Source organism: Tamandua tetradactyla, chromosome 8 (genome assembly GCF_023851605.1).
Source record: "Tamandua tetradactyla isolate mTamTet1 chromosome 8, mTamTet1.pri, whole genome shotgun sequence".
Taxonomy (NCBI): domain Eukaryota; kingdom Metazoa; phylum Chordata; class Mammalia; order Pilosa; family Myrmecophagidae; genus Tamandua; species Tamandua tetradactyla.
The window spans coordinates 55,478,540-55,497,654 of record NC_135334.1 but is presented as its reverse complement, the minus strand read 5'-3'; the positions used below and the strand labels follow the sequence as shown (position 1 = coordinate 55,497,654).

At 38.6% G+C, this 19,115-nt stretch overlaps 1 protein-coding gene and 1 long non-coding RNA gene across 4 annotated transcripts in view; one reads left to right on the top strand and one right to left on the bottom strand.

Annotated features, from left to right (window-relative positions):
- Positions 1-10,430, top strand: part of LOC143644390 (uncharacterized) — a 205,198-nt gene extending 194,768 nt beyond the window's left edge. The window contains exons 8-9 of the long non-coding RNA XR_013156663.1: positions 6,467-6,559; positions 9,583-10,430. This is a non-coding gene — a long non-coding RNA (uncharacterized LOC143644390). The remainder of the gene's footprint in view (positions 1-6,466; positions 6,560-9,582) is intronic.
- GRM5 (glutamate metabotropic receptor 5) overlaps positions 1-19,115 on the bottom strand; it is a 543,390-nt gene that overhangs the window by 197,271 nt on the left and 327,004 nt on the right. The gene's annotated exons all lie outside the window — the stretch shown is intronic.

The following is a 19,115-nucleotide window of genomic DNA, read 5'->3' as shown; positions in this document are numbered from 1 at the left end:
TTATGGACCAGAATTTTCACTGCAGTAATCCTTTTATTTTTAAATACTTGTAAATAAAAGCCCATCAGGAAATCAGATCCTAAATAGGGTTTAGAGTTACCAAATTCCCCCACTTGTTAGGCTTTATTTCTTTCCTTATTATCCTTTTAGATGCATGCAGTGGAACCTGTAGGGCACCACCAAGACTGATCTTTCTCCAGGGCATGAATTCTCCCAGCTGTCAAGAAGTTGGCTGTTGATAGCTTGTAACTGAATGCCTCCCTAGGAATTGACCTTAGCAAAGCAAGCTAGGATGCTACTTCAACCTAGCTAATCCCCTACCATGGGCATAACCTGCATTCAATGACTGGTAGGTATGGAGGTATAAAACGAATCCTTTTACTTCAAATACGGAAAACTCTGCAAGATACAATAGTATTCCATTTTGCATTTTGGAACTAATATGAGCAGGGCCAGAGGGAACAAGCATGGGGCAGAAGCAGGTGGTTTGGATCCCGTATCATCCATTGCTTTTATATCAGTATTCTTCCCTGGCTCACACCTATGACTGCATTGGAAGTTCTTTATGACCAGTTGATACAGGAGTAAAAGAGGTTAGTCTTGGTTCATGGATGGGCCAGTTTGGTGCATGGGTATAAGCCTAATGGGCAGCTGCTAAACCACAAACTTACTCAGGGTGACCACCTAAGTTAGTAGTGAGGGAAAATTCTTCCCAATGGGCAGAACTTTGGTGGATTTTTATGTGGGAAGAACACTGGCTCTAAGTAGTTAAATATGGGTTAGTAGATAGTGTGAATAGTTTGGTTGGTTGGCTGGAACCTGTAATGAAAAATAAATGGAAAATCAGCAATGATGCATGCCGGTGAATCTCTGGGAGTGGCCCGAAGTTTGGAAATCTTTGTCTTGCAAGCTCATCAGAGAATATATACCAACGTAAGCACAAACCACCAAATAATCAGAATGACCCATTCACTTGATACCAGCCATTTTCTGCCATTGCTGGCAAAGTTTTTTCAAGAAGAGAGTAGCTATTGGGATTGGGGATGGAGGCTATGCATAGGTCAAAAGCATTTGTTCCCACCCTCCATCTTTAATCGAGCTACTGCCATTGATGAATGCTCAGTCTATAAGTAACAGAGACCAAGACCAAGTCCTCAATATGACACCATCCCTCAAATAAACTAATCAGCCACTTAGTAACTATTGCCTGCATTGTATTTCCTCCCTTCTGAAAGGGCAAACCATTTAGTTTGCCTGGAATCAACACATCTTCCACATATAGATTTGTCTTTCCTGACCACAAAGTCCTAGCTAGCATCACTAAATGAGTGCTCACTAAGTGTTTGATACATCAAAACAAGGTCCTGAATAATGTTGCACTGGACCAAGGGACTCAATGAACAGCAAAGGAGGTGTGGCAGTGGTTACATACCCATGGGATTCATTGGTCTGAACATATGTGGCATATTCTAGAAGTTGCCAGCTTTGTAGAGCAATGAGACAGCCTCATGAGGTAAAGTTGAGATACTGGCTTGAGTGTTATGGCCTGTAAGGATGTGATGCCACCCACTAAGATGCAACAACAATTTTAATCAATGACCATTATGTGGTGCTGTATCCCCTAGTAGGCAGAATGCATGGATTCAGCATCCAAGCAGTAGAAGTATGAGTGGTTCCACTTACCATCACTCCAAATCATGTACTTGGGGAATTTCTGCTTTCCAACTCTACAAATCAAGTTTCTGAAGTTCTAAGAGGCTCTTTGTTTTCCAAAGCAGGAACACAGGGGACACAGTAAATTTCTCAATAAACTTGTAGCTGTATCTGCCACTCTCCAAATTCTAGAGTGAAGAGATCAGCAAGCAAGAAAAGGAACCACCATCTCACTAGAGATAATTGATCCAATCATCAGGAACATACACAATGGCAACAGTGATAGGGAAACATACACTTGTCAATTGAATACTCACTGGGGTGACTTTTGCTACCTCCCTGCATAATCTTGGCAGAAAATGAACAAACAAAGTAGCTGTGGAGTAAGTAGGACATGGTGACCTGGAGCTCAGAACCCTCAGGATAAGGTTCTGGATCACAGTCAGTAGGGAAGCCATCCATCAAGACCAGCATAGACAGGGGTGCTTGTCAAAGCTGACAGAATTCTAGAATGGGTAGTAGAAGAAGGATGAGGATAACAGGAGGCATCAAATGAAGCCTCAAGGTTAGCTTCCGAGGTGATGACTGTAGTTGGTTCCACCAATATTCCTGTAATATATTTCCCCAGGAAAAGATACCCGCCAGAATCTTGAAACAGTTCCTTCCTGCAGAGTGAATCACTATATGAAGCAAGTGTATATTAGCAGGAAAAGGTATAGACTATTGATACTTTGAAGCTGCCATGTCCAAGGTATCTCCCATCAATGGGAATAACCTTTCAATATAATGATACAAAAGAGATCAAGTTACCTTAAATGGTAATTCTGAAAGACCTTAATACAGATCTTTATTAATAAAAATACCTTAATAGTTTAAAAGAATTAATGACAGATGGTTACTGCAACTGCATCACAGTTGAACTTCTCTTTTTTGTCCAGTCCTGCTTTGTCCATCCCTCATAGGTGCTGTTACCAAGATTATGCTCAATAAAGCTCCTTTACCCATACAAATCTCAGATTCTCACTGTCTTTTTTCCTGTGGACCCAGCCTATGGCATTGTGCCATGGTCACAAAAAGAAACTCATCTACTTTAAACTGTTTGGTGTTTTTGCTTGGCTTGATCGATATCTTTTTCTTAGTTTTCAAGATTTCATATCTTCCTTGACTGAATCAGCAAACATTTTCTAATTTGTTTCTCAACGTGGTCAATCTGAAATGGAGAACTCATATATGGAGAATTCTGCCATATATGATCTAAGTCACTGGTGGGTGTCTGTGACCAGGAGAAACTTCTCGCTCCTCTCCCCAGGTAATTCTTACTGTCTTGTGTTGCAACTCCCCATTGAATAATCCAAGTACCCTAGGAAAATATTTAAAGAGAGAAAACTATTTCTTTCTAGAAAAACCTTAGAATTTGATTATGTGTATATATATATAATCAAATATATATACATATTCAAATATATATATATTGGGGGGGCATGGGCAGACTCGGGGAATTGAACCCAGGTCTCTAGTTCATGCATGGCCCAGAATTTGTTTATATTTTAAAGGATAAGAATTGATTTTTTTTTCCTCAAGAAACTTATCATTTTGTGATAACATTGAACACCCAAGGGAGGGGATAGGAAACATGTAGTGTAACCCTAAAGTAACTAATTTCCAATCTGTGATCACAGTGGGTTCGAGGTCAGGCCAAACCAAACCCGATTAGGAGTTTTAAGGTTGAAATAAAAAATTGGGCAAAATATAAGTAAAGTTGCATCTAACCCTATGGGCTCCTCGTAATTTCTCACATCCTGTGCTTTGTTCTTGAGTGGGAAGTGGGATGGGTTGAATTATAATAATAAAATAAAAATAACACAGTGCCATCCAATACGTATGAGCACTTACCATGTGCTTGATAAGGTCCTGATAACTACTTGAATCACTTCATTAACCCTTATACGTTCCCTAAAATGCCCATTTTAAGGAAAGTGAAGTTAAAAGGTCTTAAGGACCTGGCCAAGGTAATGAGGGAAGTGATGATCTAATTTTAAACCCAGAGCTTCCTTTCCACGGAGCCCACATATCTGTAAATCTGTAATTTACAGATTACAGATCCACACATTTAGATTATCTGCAACAAAGACTGGGACCTTTGTAAATGTCTCTCTCAAAGAAGTCCAAAGCTGCTTCTGATGGAAGAAGAAACCCAGTATATAACAGTAACAACATTTTAAAATTATTTTCTCTATTCTAAAAGTGTTCAGAAACATTTGGAGAAAATCGAATGTTTGACCCTGTCTCTTTTTCCTTCCTTCCTTTCCTTCCTTTCTTCTGTTTAGTCATTAAATAAGGCATAGATCTAGTTGATTTGTGATGCACTGTTCTTGAAGCTTGGGGACACAAATGTGAACAAGATAGACACAATCCCTTGTGTCTTTTTATTTTCTTTTCTCTGAGCTTCTTCCTGGTCTTTCTTAACTACCCTGTCCCAACCTATTCCAGAAGGAAACTATTTCAGCTGGCCTTGCTAAGACTGATTTCCTCTGCATGCGTGGAATACATATGTAGTCCTACTTCCTTTTGTATGCATGAAGGTCATTGCTCTTTTTTCTTTTCTAATTTTGTCATTTGTTTTCCATATTTTTGTTCTTTATTCTTCCATTTCTAGAATAACATAAACTTAATTTAAAATATGATTTAGTACCACATGCCTAAGAGGTTTCAATTGTATTATAAGCACATAAGAAAGTACAGTTATACATCATGGATAAGATAAGTAACATGATTACCACTGTATCCTAAAAGAAATAGAATCTCTGAGGCTCGCCCTCTCCCTCTCAGGGATATTAGAAAAGATCGCAGTTCTCCATTCTGGTTGCATATTAGAGTCCTGGGAACATTTCAGTGCCTAAGCTCCACTCCTAGAGTCCCTTATATGATTGATCTAGCCAGGGCATTTTGTAAAATCTCCCTAAGGCCTTTTAATGTGCAACCACAAAAGAGAACCCTCACACAAAATCATTTCTCTAGGCCCTTTCTAATTCTAACCCTTAGTCACCCCTAAATATAAGCTTTATAAAATAGATGCCAAAGGTGTTACTGTTAAAAAGGATTGGGTTTCACTTCCACACCCATATTTCGGTTGCCACACATCTGATTAGCTTTTGTGATGAGGATGCCCCACCATTATGGGGATGGTTTTGATATGGAGTTAGGTGAGGTTGCCTAAATGTTTCCTGAATTTAGTATTTTCCCCCTATTCTCACTGCCACTCATCCCCTGCAAAAGTTTTTCTCAGCCTCTTGCTAAGCTCATCTCCAAATCATCTTTGAACACTTGCAAGAATGATTAATCTTTACACAATCCAGTCTTATAAAATCACTCTGAGTGTTACTCCCCTTCAATAACTGCTCTTTCCCTCAGGAGCAAGTGAAAACTCCTTGGATAAGTCACCCAAGAAGCAGTCCTCCTCTCCTGACTACTTGCACAACTTTTATATGCATACGTTATATATTAGGTCTTATTAAACCAATAATAACCAATGCTTGATAACACTTACTCTATTTCAGCACACTTAACATATCAAAGTCCGACAACAACTCTATGAGCTACATATCATCATTCCACACTTTCATATGAGGAAATTGAGATAAAGATTGGTCCCGTAACTTCCCAAAAGCACTCAGCGAGAATTTCACAGGCTTGGGGTTCAAAATCTGATGCTATCGCCCCAAATTCTGTGCTTCTTGATGTGTTATGACCTCCCCCATACGTCCCATCAAAGTTCATTTTTTATCCTTCTATTTTGAATACTCATCCTTCACTAGGCACTCAAATACTAACATCTGTGGTCCTTCAAAATTTATATTTAAGACCAGAAGTAGTCCCTAAATCCTGCATCCTTCTTCATTCTAGATCTAATGCTGTGCCTCTTTTATCAAGGCACACAGTGTCAACATCTCTATGGTGGCATTTTTTTTATACTACTTTGCAATTTTCTTTACTGTTGAGCTCCTTCAAAAAGGGGTGAAATCCAACCTGTGAAAGCTTGAGAGTAGGGAATGTGTCTTTTCTTTGTTTTGCTATCTTTCCCCACAGTGGGGGATTGAAGTCCCTGACATGAGGTGCTTTTCTGGGTAGGTCTGCCAAATACTTTATCATCCAACCCAGGAATTTTTGAGAGTGAAACTGACACTATTGATAATTTTGCTGAGATAATAAGTACAGATGAGTGGTCATTGTTTCAGTTTGCTAAAGCTGCCAGAATGCAGTATGTCAGAAATGGGTTGGCTTTTTCAATGGGGATTTATTAGGTTACAAATGTACAGCTCTAAGACCACGAAAATGTCCAAATTAAGGCATCAAGAAGAAGACACCTTCTCTGAGGGAAGGCTGCTTTCATCTTGGGTTTTTCTGTCACATGGGAAGGCACATGGGGACATCTGCTGGTCCTTCTCTTTCGGTTCTGGTTTCAACGTCTCCGGGTGCTTCTCTTTTAGCTTCTCTGGAGTCTCTGAACTTCAGCTGTCTTTTATCCTCTCATAACAGACTGGCAGCAAGGGGATTAAGACCTGCTTTCAATGGGCTGGTCACATCTCCATGGAAACAATTCAATAAAAAGATCCCACCCAACAATAGGTCTTCACTCACGGAGGTAGATTAAGCGAACATGGTCTTTTATGATGTATATAACAAACTTTTAAAACTGCTTCCTAAGATCATTTCCCTCTGTCTTAATTATCTACCAAAGAATATAGAAATTGAGCTGTCTCTTGATAAATGCTTTTATTTTATTTATTTATTCAATTTTTCTTTACATGGTCAGGCACTGGGAACTGAACCTGGGTCTCTGGCATGGCATGCAAGAACTCTGCCTGCTGAGCCGCCACTGCACCACCCAAATGCTTTTATTTTGTAGGTAAGTTTGTACAAATCCACCAAAATATGTGTGTTTTAACTCCATAACATTTATACTTTTACTTGTAGTTTAGTTTAAATTAAGAAGAGGTGGTTGCGTGTAGAATTGGTGTTATGGTCAGGTTCATGTGTCAACTTGGCCAAGTGGTGGTACCTGTTTGTCTGGTTGGGCAAGTGCTGGCCTGTCTGTTGCAATGAGGACATTTCATAGAATTAAATCATGAACATGTCAGCTGCATCCACAGATGATTCCATTTGTAATCAGCCAAGGGGAGTGTCTCCTGCAATGAGTGATGCTTAATCTAATCACTGGAAACCTTTTAAGGAGGATTCAGAAGAGACAGGCTCTCTTCCTGCTTCAGCCTGCGAGCCTCTCTTATTGAGTTTGTCCAGACCCTCCATCGGAATCGTCAGCTTCACAACCTGCACTGAGGATTTTGGACTCTGTGTTATCACAGTTACATGATATACTTTTATAAATTTTATATTTGTGAGTGTTCCCTGCTGATTCTGTTTCTCTAGAGAACCCTAACTAATACAAGAGGGTATTAGTTGGTTGAGCCAACATCTTTCCTTCTGTATCACATGAGGGGGTATTAGTTGGTTGAACCAATATCTTCCCACCATCTTCAACTAATGTATCTCTCTATTTGATAACATGTCTATATATTTTCCTCTGCATCTGGCTGGGCATATTGTTCATTGCCTAACATTCCTATGCCATGGCTCCCCCAACAAGGAGTGTTGTCCTAAGATTTTGATTCCACCTGAGAAAGGAGGAGGACCTTTAGGTCCTGAGCTTTAGCCATGTACCAATGGTACCGTGAACCTTAACCCAGCTAATAAAAATGGAATTTTCCTTCTTTGTGTACAGTTCTTTGGGATTTTGTGTTGAAGAAGGATGTTTGGTTGTATGGAATTTGAATATTCTGTGTATCTTTTACCAAACTTCATATAAATTCCATTAAATGCCTTTATTTTATTGAACTGAGAAAAGAAGGAGGTGCAGAGCATCCAGTAGTGGTAGCTTAAGACAAGGGGAAGTAACCTGCAAACTCATAATCACTCTATTACCACATCTGTAAAGCACTGATGATTTCCCAAATTTTTGAATTTCATTTATCATCTTCATGGGTTTTGCTTTAGTTAAGAACCAATTGCATCACTATTTAAAAAAACTTCATATTTATTTCATATTTTGAAACTCAAATATCTTTTTATTTTAAAATCTTATGTCACGATTACAAATGCAAGAGAATAAATGCTTGCCAGCTTACTATACATAGAAGATAGCTGAAAAATAAATATTAAAAGGAAGCAATGACATTAAATCTAAATAGATAACTCTCGCCTGCCAACATGTAGAGCCCTAGATTTGCTTTCCCTTTGTTGCAAAGGGAACATAGCAAGTGTTAGTAACTAAAGGCACCCTAGTACCAAAGGGAAACTGTGTCCTTGATGTGATCTAAAAGATTAAATGAGAAATGAAGTAACTTTATCAGCATAAAATTGAATGTTATTTATTTATTTTTGGTTGTATCAATCTCTTGTAGACATTTTACATTTGGGGTTGAAGGCAAGAGGCAAAGCAACATTGTGTAAAGACTAAAGACTTTGAGATATGAGTCTAGGGTTTGAATACTAACTCTGCCACTTCACATGTTGTGTGACCTTACAAATTTTATTTATCTTTTCTGGGCTTGTTTTCATCTATATGACCACCTCAACCACATAGAATTAATGACTACCGAAGTAGATAATGTCTGTAAAACACCATACATATAACCTGACAATTGCAGATTCTCAGGGTTGAGCAAATAATCTATTTTGGCTAAAGGCTATTAAAGATTTCTTGGTAACATTACCTATTTCTATGTCTACCTCCAAAGTTTTAAGATTGATAAAGTCAGGCCTTCCTGGCTATATTGAGAATCATATCTGGACACTTCAGCAACACCACCTGGTTTACTACCCATTACATCTATTTGCTTATACTTTTTTTTTTCTATACACAAACATTTACTAAGATCCTAATATGACACAAACATAATGCTGGAAACTGAGTTATAGAAATGAATGCCAGAACACTTGTTCTCAAAAGTCCTGATCTGATGGGAGGGGCCAACAAACATATTTATAATACCACATTTTATCAATTCTAGTTTGCACAATTTTTTTTTCTTATTTTCACATTACTGTGAAATGCAACCTACATTTGATGGCATCTTCATATGATGAAATAGTAAAATGTACATCAGAAGTTCAGGATGCTGTAGGGAGGGCAAGAGAGAGTGGACATTAGAGAAGATTTCCCAAAGGAGAAAATGCTGAGTAATCTGGAAGGACCAGTGAGTGTACCAAGGAAGGAAGAAATCCCAGCTAGAGGGAGTGGCATGTGCAAACCACCAGCATTTAAGGGATCACATGAAGAGCCTTGCGTGGCAGTAGCATATGGTTATAATGAGGTAGAGATGGACCATAAGGCTGAAAGCTTAGTTAGAGGTCAGGTCTTGCAGAGCCAGGTTTCTGGACTTTATCTGATGTGCAACAAGCAATCCTTTAAGCAAGGGTTTGGTATGTCTAGAATTATAATGTTCATAGATTTCACTGGGCCAGTGGAGTGGAAGAAGATATGCAAAGGCAGTGAAGACGAGAAGGTAGTTGAGACTTCTCAGAAGTTGGATCCAAACCCAGCAATCTAGAGTGAAGTAACTGAGTCAATGTTCAAGAGATGAGGCCACCTCAGTGTCATCCTGAGTGGGTCAGCACAGGAACCAGAATTCTCTTGGCACTGCCTGAGACATTGGCTAGCTAGGTGATTGGCCTGAACTCACCCTAAGTCAACAGAGGCTGCATTTCCATTACCATTTCCAGGCAAGCGTGTGCTCCTGGCATCATCCCCATGTACTCTGGGGGGCAAATTTAGCTGGGTTTTGAATGTGTGAATGCCCTATTATATCTGAGTGTCTAAAAATCTCTTTCTTCAAAAATATGCACTGAACAAACGGAATCTGTTCTCAATAGGAAACAACTGTGCTGCTGGAGTTGGCACGAGGAAGTCTGAACAAAAGCAAGTTAAACAGCTCTGCTGCCTACCACAGTGCCTCTTCCAGCTTCCTGCTAAAGGCCCCTTTGGTTCTCTCCTCCACAAACCAGAAAGAAAGTGCTGCTTATTCACATCCACACTCCAATTGTCTCAAATTGAACTGCCCCAGGAGTTGAATTACCTCAGCTAATGTTTTTCAGTACTATGGCACTCTGCAGTCAAGAGGTTTCAAACAAGATTCCCTAAAGACAGGCATTGTTTCTTCATCTGTTCCAAAATAAGGTACTTGCAAAGCTGCCATCCTGTTCACCACAGAAAGTATTTTTTTGTTTGGTTTCATAAAAGTGGCAGGTGGGAAGAACATATTGGCAACAAAGAAAAGAGAAAAAGGTCTAGAAAAGAATCATTTCTAACACATCCCTAAGAAAGTTTTGTTGCAACCCCTTCTGTTTCTAAGACCTGAAACGAAATACTTATGAGCAGCATGCTGGTACAGTGACCATGTTGCCTGGGCCCGGTTGGTTGAGGGACTCAAGAAACACAGTGATAGTAGGACAAAAAAAATGCATGTAAGATCTGGATCCCAACCAATGTGGTTTTGAATCATGGCTCTGTAACTTAGTACTTGATGCATTTTAGACAAGGCACTTAAGTTTTTCAGAACTCAATTTATCCACCCTTACAGTATTAGTATACGAAAGTATAATGTTATACATTGCTTTGCAAAGTGTAATGAACTATTCAACTACAAAGGATCAAAAGTATTTGAGAAAAGCTTGAAGAAACAAGATCTTTCTTTAGTTCCTACTTTCAATAATTAATTCAATAAACGTCATTGAAACTTACCCTATATGGCAGGTAGGTTTGTGTGTGGGAATGTGTATGTCTGTGGGGTGGGGTGGGGCGAGGGCGGGGGGGGCGAGGGGGGAGGTTTCAGAAGGCATTTTCCAAGAGAAGAAATAAATATGCAAAGGCCCTGCAAAAAGCAGGTACCTATAAGTTTGAATATTTGAAAGTGCCCATGTGGTAAGAGCACTAAAAATTGAGGTGGAAAATTTAGACTATTGAGGATGAATTAAGGTCAGGGTGCTGATCTTATAAGTGCCTTATAAGCCCAGTGTATTAGTTTGAGTTTTAGCAGGGAACAGATGGGACACTTGAATAAGGATAATTAGGAAAATCTGAGGAAGACTGATAAAGGGACAATTTATAAAGATGTGAACAAAATATTGTAAAGATATTAAAGATTATGCAGTACCCAGATCCTAGTAACATCGGGTCCTCGAACAAATGAACAAGGAGAAGGAATAGAACATTGTATGAACTAAAGAATAGACAGGGCTGAATGGAGAGGACCCCTGGCAAGAGATCCAGCCAACTCAGAATAACTCCAGAGAAGGGAATGATTCAAAGGAATAAATACCCTGACTTTATGCTCCTCTGAAACCATGGGCAGGCCAAAAGCAGTGTGTTGTGACTTCCTCTTTCTGTAACCTTTTCTCTGGAGCTTGTTTTGTAGGTAGTCAAGTTTGACCTCAAGCTATACAGCTCTGGCATGTGAGAAACATAGACTCTTGTCCTTTAGATTACCTTTGAGACTCAAGGAACAATGATTGCCTCCCTTGCAACCAAGGTTATGCGGACAAGGAAACTTTGGAAGCAAATCAAATGCAAGGGATATTCAATAAGGAATATCTGACCAAAGTCCACTCTGCCACATATGGACAACTCTATAGTTCACTAATTGGACTATGCCAAGTGAAATCACCTCACTTCTGTCCCCACCTCCCACTGCCCACCTCCCATTCCCATAAAACTTCCCTTGGTTGTCAGATCAAGAGACAGGTTTGAGTCTTGCCTCCTGTCTCCTTGCTGGTTGATTTTGCAATAAAACTCTTTATTGGCCTCTGCCACACATGGTGCAATGAGCCCTCACTCAGTAACACTCCCTTCCTCCGACTTCTTGCTGGTGCTTCCCACTGGCTAAACCTTACTGCGGCTGAAGGCAAAAGAGCCCATTGATGTAGTCCAAGAGGGTCAGCAATCAGGGAACTGGGCAGGATGAAGAAGGGAGGAAAGGAATTCTGGAGCAGCAGATGGAAGCGGCACTTCCTGTAAAGGAATGTGTCTTTATTCTAACGGTAAGAAGAAACTTCCAGCCTTAGCCTTCCTTTGACTTCTTGCCCCCATGGCTCGCATGCAGATATGCCCTTCTCCAGTTCACAGGCTTTGAATTCCTATTGCTTAGGCTCATGACCTGAACTTAACATTTGTTAGCTGAATTACTATGCGTGAGTTACTTAATTTCTCAGTTTCCTCATCTACAAAGAGGGAATAATAATAATAGTCACTTTGATTAGGGCTATTGAAAGGATTAAATGAAATAATACATTTAAAGCACTTAGAATAGTGCCTGGCAGTCAGTAGGTACTCAAAAAATGCTAGTTCTCTTAATTCTTGTTATTTCTATTTCAAAGAATAAGGAACTGAAGTTTAGAGACTTTTCCAAAAATCTTGTAACTAGTCAGAACCAAGGGAGACAGATTTCACTATAACACACCAACTCTAAAACTGATAATTTATACTTTTTTTGATCCCACTCGCTTCTAGATTATGAATTCCTTGAAGGCAGGATTACGTCTTTTTCATTTTCGATTCCAAGAAGCTATCATAGCACATACTTTTCGCTCAATAAATGTTTGATGGATGAGTATATAAAGCACTGTGATAGAAGGTACCAAAGTAATTATTGGAATAGGGGAAGGGCTTCCCTTGCAAGTCTAAAATCTCTCTCTCCTCTGATATAAATAATTCTAAAAAAAAAACAAAATGTAACTGGGTTTCTTCAAGAAGGAACTGAGATTGATTAATAAATTGTAAACAATTGACATTTTGTGTAAGTGCTCTGCGGTCCATTTTTGAGCTACCATTTCAGAAACTCCCCACCCCATCTTCCCCATGGAGATTGAGGCAGAAATACTCTGTACCTTGCAGGGACTCATTAGGGACAACATTCCCTGCACTCCAGGGTTTTTTGTTATGGTTTCATAGAGGAATGATGCAGTATTCAATAAACATTTTTAGTGGTCTCATTGGAGTTTTATTCATTTCATCTGGCATTGAAAGACCAGGGCTTCTCTGGGGAAATTGAGGTTGTAAGTGTGATCTTAATTGTGATCATAATGACTTACTTGCATGGGAAGTCAGATAGGATTCCTAAATGAATACAGGAGTATTTTAGATCGCCATCTTAGCCTGACAATGGTCTTAGAATAAATGCTGTTTTATTTTGATGCAAAAAAAAAAAATTCATTTAAAAATAGGCTGGAATGCCAAAGACACGAGTCTGATCCTTATCATTGACCAGACAGGGTAGGTAGGATGTGGTAGGTAGGATGTAACAATTTCACACTACTTGTAAAATGAGAATAAATTTCCTTGTTGTCATCTCAGGAACAGTATTAGAATGAGAGGTAATTTTATCTGTGATCAAGCTGTGAAAAATATACAGACCAATACAAAAAACAGAAAGTTATATTTCTGTTTACAAATACTTGACAATTGTAAATTGTTTTTCATGTCCAGTGTCTTTGGTATTCATTGATATTTGGTCAAGGTTTTTAGCTATTCCTAATGTAAAAAGGCCCAAGTGGAGAAAGACAAATGCCTGCTTTCCATTCACTTCTAGATCAGAACATATCTTGGAAGATTGCAGCAAAATTTGGATACTTACAGCATGCAATTACATTCCAGAAAGCACGGTGCTATACTGTGCTTTAAATTCACTTTGAACATTCAGTCAGAACAACATTTACTAAACATCTAGGAAAGCCAGGTGGTGTGTTAACAAAGGGTCCCTAAATAATTATTAATAAAAACACCCCAAGCAGAGTTCATGATTTAGTACCATGAAGTACATCAATTAAGAATAAGGATGTTAAGTAAGAAACCTGACCCTCTCGCCGAGCCTCATACGTTTCACAGCTTTAGCCATTTGAAACGTATGGAAAATAATTTTCTCTACCACTTAATTTTTCTGTGAAGATGGAATGGGCTCATAATCACACAGTTTTTAGCACAGTGTCTGTCACATAAGTACTCAATTTATGATGCTATTTTAGTTATTATTAGGAAAGAAGCAGATCTTCTGGTGACATCTGCTACATATTGACAGAAGAGAGATAATGTGGGCACCTGTACATCTTTACACATCCTCTTTCACCTTCTGAGAGCACAGACCCTTTCTACTATACACCCGAAGATTAACATGCCAGAGACAAGAATATGAAGCACAGACACTCACTGGAAGGAAGAACTGTAATCTTTTACTCCAGTGAGTGGTATGTCTATTTTCCTGTTCATCATTTTAGGTGTCTACAAATTGTCTCAGGCACCCTCCAAGCCAGTGTCATCTTTGGAGACTTCTTTGGGACCTAAATAATTGAAAAGCTACGGGAAAAAAACAACACCTAATTATCTCCAGAATTTCATCCAATTTTTGATGGTTCCCCATCAAACTTAAGAAAATAATATTTTTTTCTTTCAGTTAAAAGCAGCACATTTTTTCAAAACTGTACAAGAATAATATTGCCTGACACCCTGTAACATTTCAAAATTCATGACTCCTATAGGCTGTACTTAATGTAGCAAAGACTTTCAGGTTTCAAGCAGGCAGATACTGTACAAAGTATATGGATTTTGGTTTTTATCTCTTTCAATTATAAGCCATATATATATTGATTTCTATTTTATAAATTTTATTTATAAATATATTTTATATATTTATATATATATAAGGTTCTGTTTTGGGGTTTCAATTCTAGGGAAGGCATAGCATAGAGAATACATTTTGAAGAAGTTTAGAGAGTTGGGGAGTCACAATTGGCAGCAGGGGGCTGTGGAAATCTTTCTAAAGGATGAAGGACACGAACTGGATTTTAAGGTCACATAAGTACTCAATTTATGATGCTATTTTAGTTATTATTAGGAAATGCTAATGGGTGATGGGTAAAACAAGAGAAGTAGGGAAGGTTTTTCAGAAAGTGGGAAAGATATGCCTGATATAAGGCATGTATGGGGCGGGGGGTAGGTTGATGCCTAGCAAGCAGGCCAGCTTCAAAATATGCTCTCAACATCTCTGCATTTCTGTATTTTGGTGCACTGTGTTCACACAGGGTAAAAATGAGAGAAAATCATTATGATGGAGACAATCTGGGAAAAATTCATAGAAATCTAGACTATATCTGCTAGATCACAGGTATAATCAAAGGACATAGAAAAGCTGGGCAGTTTTATAAATCACCATGATTGCTGCTCTGGTAAAATGTAACTGCAGCTTGATCATTATCTACATGGTAATGAATTTGCCTCTGCTGCCTGCAAATGCATCTGCAGTCACTTTATAAGACCCTTAAATGAACTGTGAGATGGAGCCTGAATAGTGAGTCTGAACTCATGTTTCTGGTGGATGCACATTGAGTTCATTCAACTCAACAACACAAAGATAAAGAACCCAATTAAAAAAAGGACAAAAGTCTTGAACAGACATTTCTGCAAAGAAGGTAAACAAATCACCAAGAAGCATGTAAAAAAATGTTCAATATCGCTAGCCATTAGGTATGTGCAAATCAAAATAATAAGATACCATTTTACACCCACTAAGATGGTTATTATAAAATTAAAAAAAATAAGGAGTGTGACAGGGATGTGGAGAAATTAGAATTCTTGTGCATTGCTGGTGGGAATGTAAAATGGTACAACACTATGGAAAACAGATTGGCAATCCTCAAAAAGTTAAATAGAATTACCTTACAATCCAACGGTTCCATTCTATGGTATAAAGCCCAAAGAACGGAAAGCAGGGAAACAAAAAGATATTTGTACTACAGCATTAATAGCAGCATCATTCACAATATCCAAAAGGTGGAAATAACCCAAGTGTCCAATGACAGAAGACTAGATAAACAGAATGTGGTAGATACATATAATGGAATATCTTTCAGCTATAAAAAAGAAGTACTGATTCATGCTACAATGTAGATGAACATGTTAATCATGTTAAGGGAAATAAGCCATGCATAAGTTGTGTATATACAAATGAAGTATCTATAATAAGCAAATTCATAGAGGCAGAAAGTAGATTGGATATTACCAGGGGTTTGGGGGAGGATTGCTTTATGGTACAGTTTCTGTTTTGGGTAATGAAAGTTTTGGTAATAGATGGTGGTGATGGCAGTATAACATTGTAAATGTTATTAATTCCACTAAATTGGACACTTAAAATTGTTAAAATGGCAAATTTTAGGTTATATATAAATTTTACAACTAAAAAAAAACTTTACACTGAAAAAATCCTTATATTTCAGTTGAAGTAATAGTAGTAAAGAGCAGTTAAGTTTATTTCCTAGGGCATGTAATTAGTCATTAATTCAACTAATACACACTGCATAGCTCCTGTAGGTTAGGTAAGGTACCTAGGAAGTGACAAAACTCGGATTTCAATGTAGTACTGTCTGATTGCAAAACAGGATTTTTGAACTATATTATAGTACCTCTCCATGATGGCAATTTTCATAAAAGCGGGAAAAAAAGCTACACGTCTCACTAAGGTGAATCTTAGTATTTTAAAGTCAACATTTATCTAGGAAGCAGATAAAGCTGCTGATCCTTGCCACATCCCCTACCCCTTTGGATTATTCTATAATTTAATCCTCTCCTCATCTGTAGAACAGATAGAGATTTTATATGAATCCCTGTAAGATGCGTTAAATCCTTTGGAACAAGGATGAGTAAACATAAATACACAAATAACTAATGCTGAGGATGTACTGTGTTTTATTTTCATTTCAACAGGTACTTACTGAGTGCCAACTCTGTTTTGGGTGTGGAATAACAGGGGCCAGGGATATAAGGGAGGAGAGGTACAATTCTCGAATTAACTCAGTTTTATTTTAAGTGGAAAGGAGACTCAACTCGGTAATTTCTAAACCTGGTGGTATATAAGAGTGACCTATGGATTATGTTAAAAATACAGATAGACTATCTAGGGTTACTGAGAATTTCTATTTTTATCAAGAACCCCAGATCATTCCAATACACAGCCACGTTTAAGAAACACTGAATTAGATGCACGCTAGGATCCAAGCTTTAGAATTCTGTGATTTTCTTTCACTGTGAAACTTTCTCACAGAAAACAGCGAGAAAACAGAAGTGCATGTTCTGCCAGCAGAGCTGTGCTCTGAGGAAGAATGTTGGGGCAAGAAGGATGAGAAGGGGTGAAGATGAGAGTTTGATGTAGAGGGACATTGGCAGTTGCAGTTTGGGTCAGCATCAGCCCAAATCCTGAGTGGTTCAGGCCAGCTGTAGAATTCCCTAGTCTGTTGGATAGGGCTGGTGAAAAACACAGAAGAATCAGGAAGGCTTAATATAGGGCATTTAAGACTGTTTCTTGTACACAGTGAGGTGTCAGTAAATATTTGCTGAAAAGGTAATTTTTAGGGTGGCTGATGGGGTGCTGGGTGGTTTGGATGAGGACTGAGATAGGAGAGCACCCAGGTTTGATTGGCAGTAAAATTGGAGCTCGAATTGCCTCAATGAGGAATATTTTAAAAAGGGTTCTGTGTTAGTTAGATTCAGTTGTCAACTTGGCCAGGTGAGCATACCTCGTTCTGTTGCTGCAGACACAAGCCAATGGTACGTGAACCTCATCTGTTGCTAATTACATCTGCAGTCAGCTAAGAGGCGTGTCTGCTGCAATGAGTGACATTTGACTTAATTGGCTGATGCGTAAATGAGAGAACGCAATGTAGCACAGCCTAACAGCTCAGCATTCCTCATCTCAGCACTAGCAGCTCAGCCCAGGCCTTTGGAGATGCAGAAAGAAGTCACCCTGGGGAAAGTTGTTGGAACCCAGGGGCCTGGAGAGAAGACCAGCAGAGACCATCTTGTACCTTCCACGTAAGAAAGAACCTCAGTGGAAAGTTAGCTGCCTTTCCTCGGAAGAACCAACAAAATAAATCCCCTATTATTAAAACCCAATCCATCTCTGGTGTGTTGCATTCCGGCAGCTAGCGAACTAGAACAGGTTCAAAAAAGACAAAAGAGGCAGCATTCTACCCATAAGTGGTTGAATTTTATTGACTGCTCACTACATATGGTGTGCTGGTCAGCCTTTTTAAGATATAAAGTTAATAAAGGAAAGCAGGGGGGAGCTAATATTTCTGGGTACCTACAATGTACCAAGTACTGTATAGTCGGTGTTTTGTACATTAAATCATTTACTTCTCCCATACACATAGGGAGGCTGGTGTCATTAGCTCTTTTTTACAGGTAATACAACCAAGGTTCACTACAGGTATATGGAAATCATAGTTAAAGTTTACGACTGAACTGAGAACAGCCCACTATGCTCTTTTATGTCTCATTATGAGAACAGCAACCATGGTAGATCCTATTTCTGGCATCTGCTTTAGGTCTCATTGATTTAACCCTTTGCTTAAGCTTCAAAATGCCCTCTTTTTTCATATGGTTTGCTTTAGCTTTTGGTTCAGGATTGGCTAATCTGGAGTGATTTTGACTAAATAGGAAGAATAAGCCAGCCCAGTTACTTATATTTCCAATGTCTTTCCATTTAGAAAATAATGAATCATCATATATATCGTTGCCTTTCTAGTAAAGATACACAATGCAACTGCTTCCTTTCTATAGGCCAAATCATTTACATAGGAATCAGTTCTCATCACGAATGAAAAATGATATACTGGCCATTGAGGGTTACATACTAATAAATGGCATCTATTTCTCTTTGTGTAGGTTAGGATTGCTTCATAAACACTGAGATATTGGCTAATTAGTTGTTAATATTGTATTTTATATAATAATCACATTTGTAAATATTGCTAATGATGATAGATGGCTAACACTTATTCCTTGAATGCTTGATATTTCCACACACTGATCTTTGAAATGATTTTTGTACCTTATTCAATTTTGATAACATCCCTATAAGGTAGATCTTATTTTGATCTTCATTTTACTGTTGATGAAATTCAGGTTTATAAATATTAATTTTCTTATCAAAGGCCATTTAGCTAAAAACTTCAGAACCACAATCAAGCCTAGTACTGCTTGATTTGAAAGCCCGTTGTCATGGTCGCGTTCATGTGTCAACTTGGCCAAGTGTTGGTACTTGTTCGTCTGGTTGGGCAAGTGCTGGCCTGTCTGCTGTGATAAGGATACTTCATAGAATTAGATCATGATCATGTCTGCTGCATCCACAGCTGATTCCATTTGTAATCAGCCAAGGGGAGAGTCTTCCACAATGAGTGATGTTTAATATAATCACTGAAAGCCTTTTAAGGAGGATTCAGAAGAGACAGGCTCTCTTCCTGCTTCAGCCAGCGAGCCTTTCTTGTGGAGTTTGTCCAGATCCTCCATCGGAATCGTTGGCTTCACAGCCTGCCTTGCGGATTTTGGACTCTTCGTTCCCACGGTTACGTGAGACACTTTTATA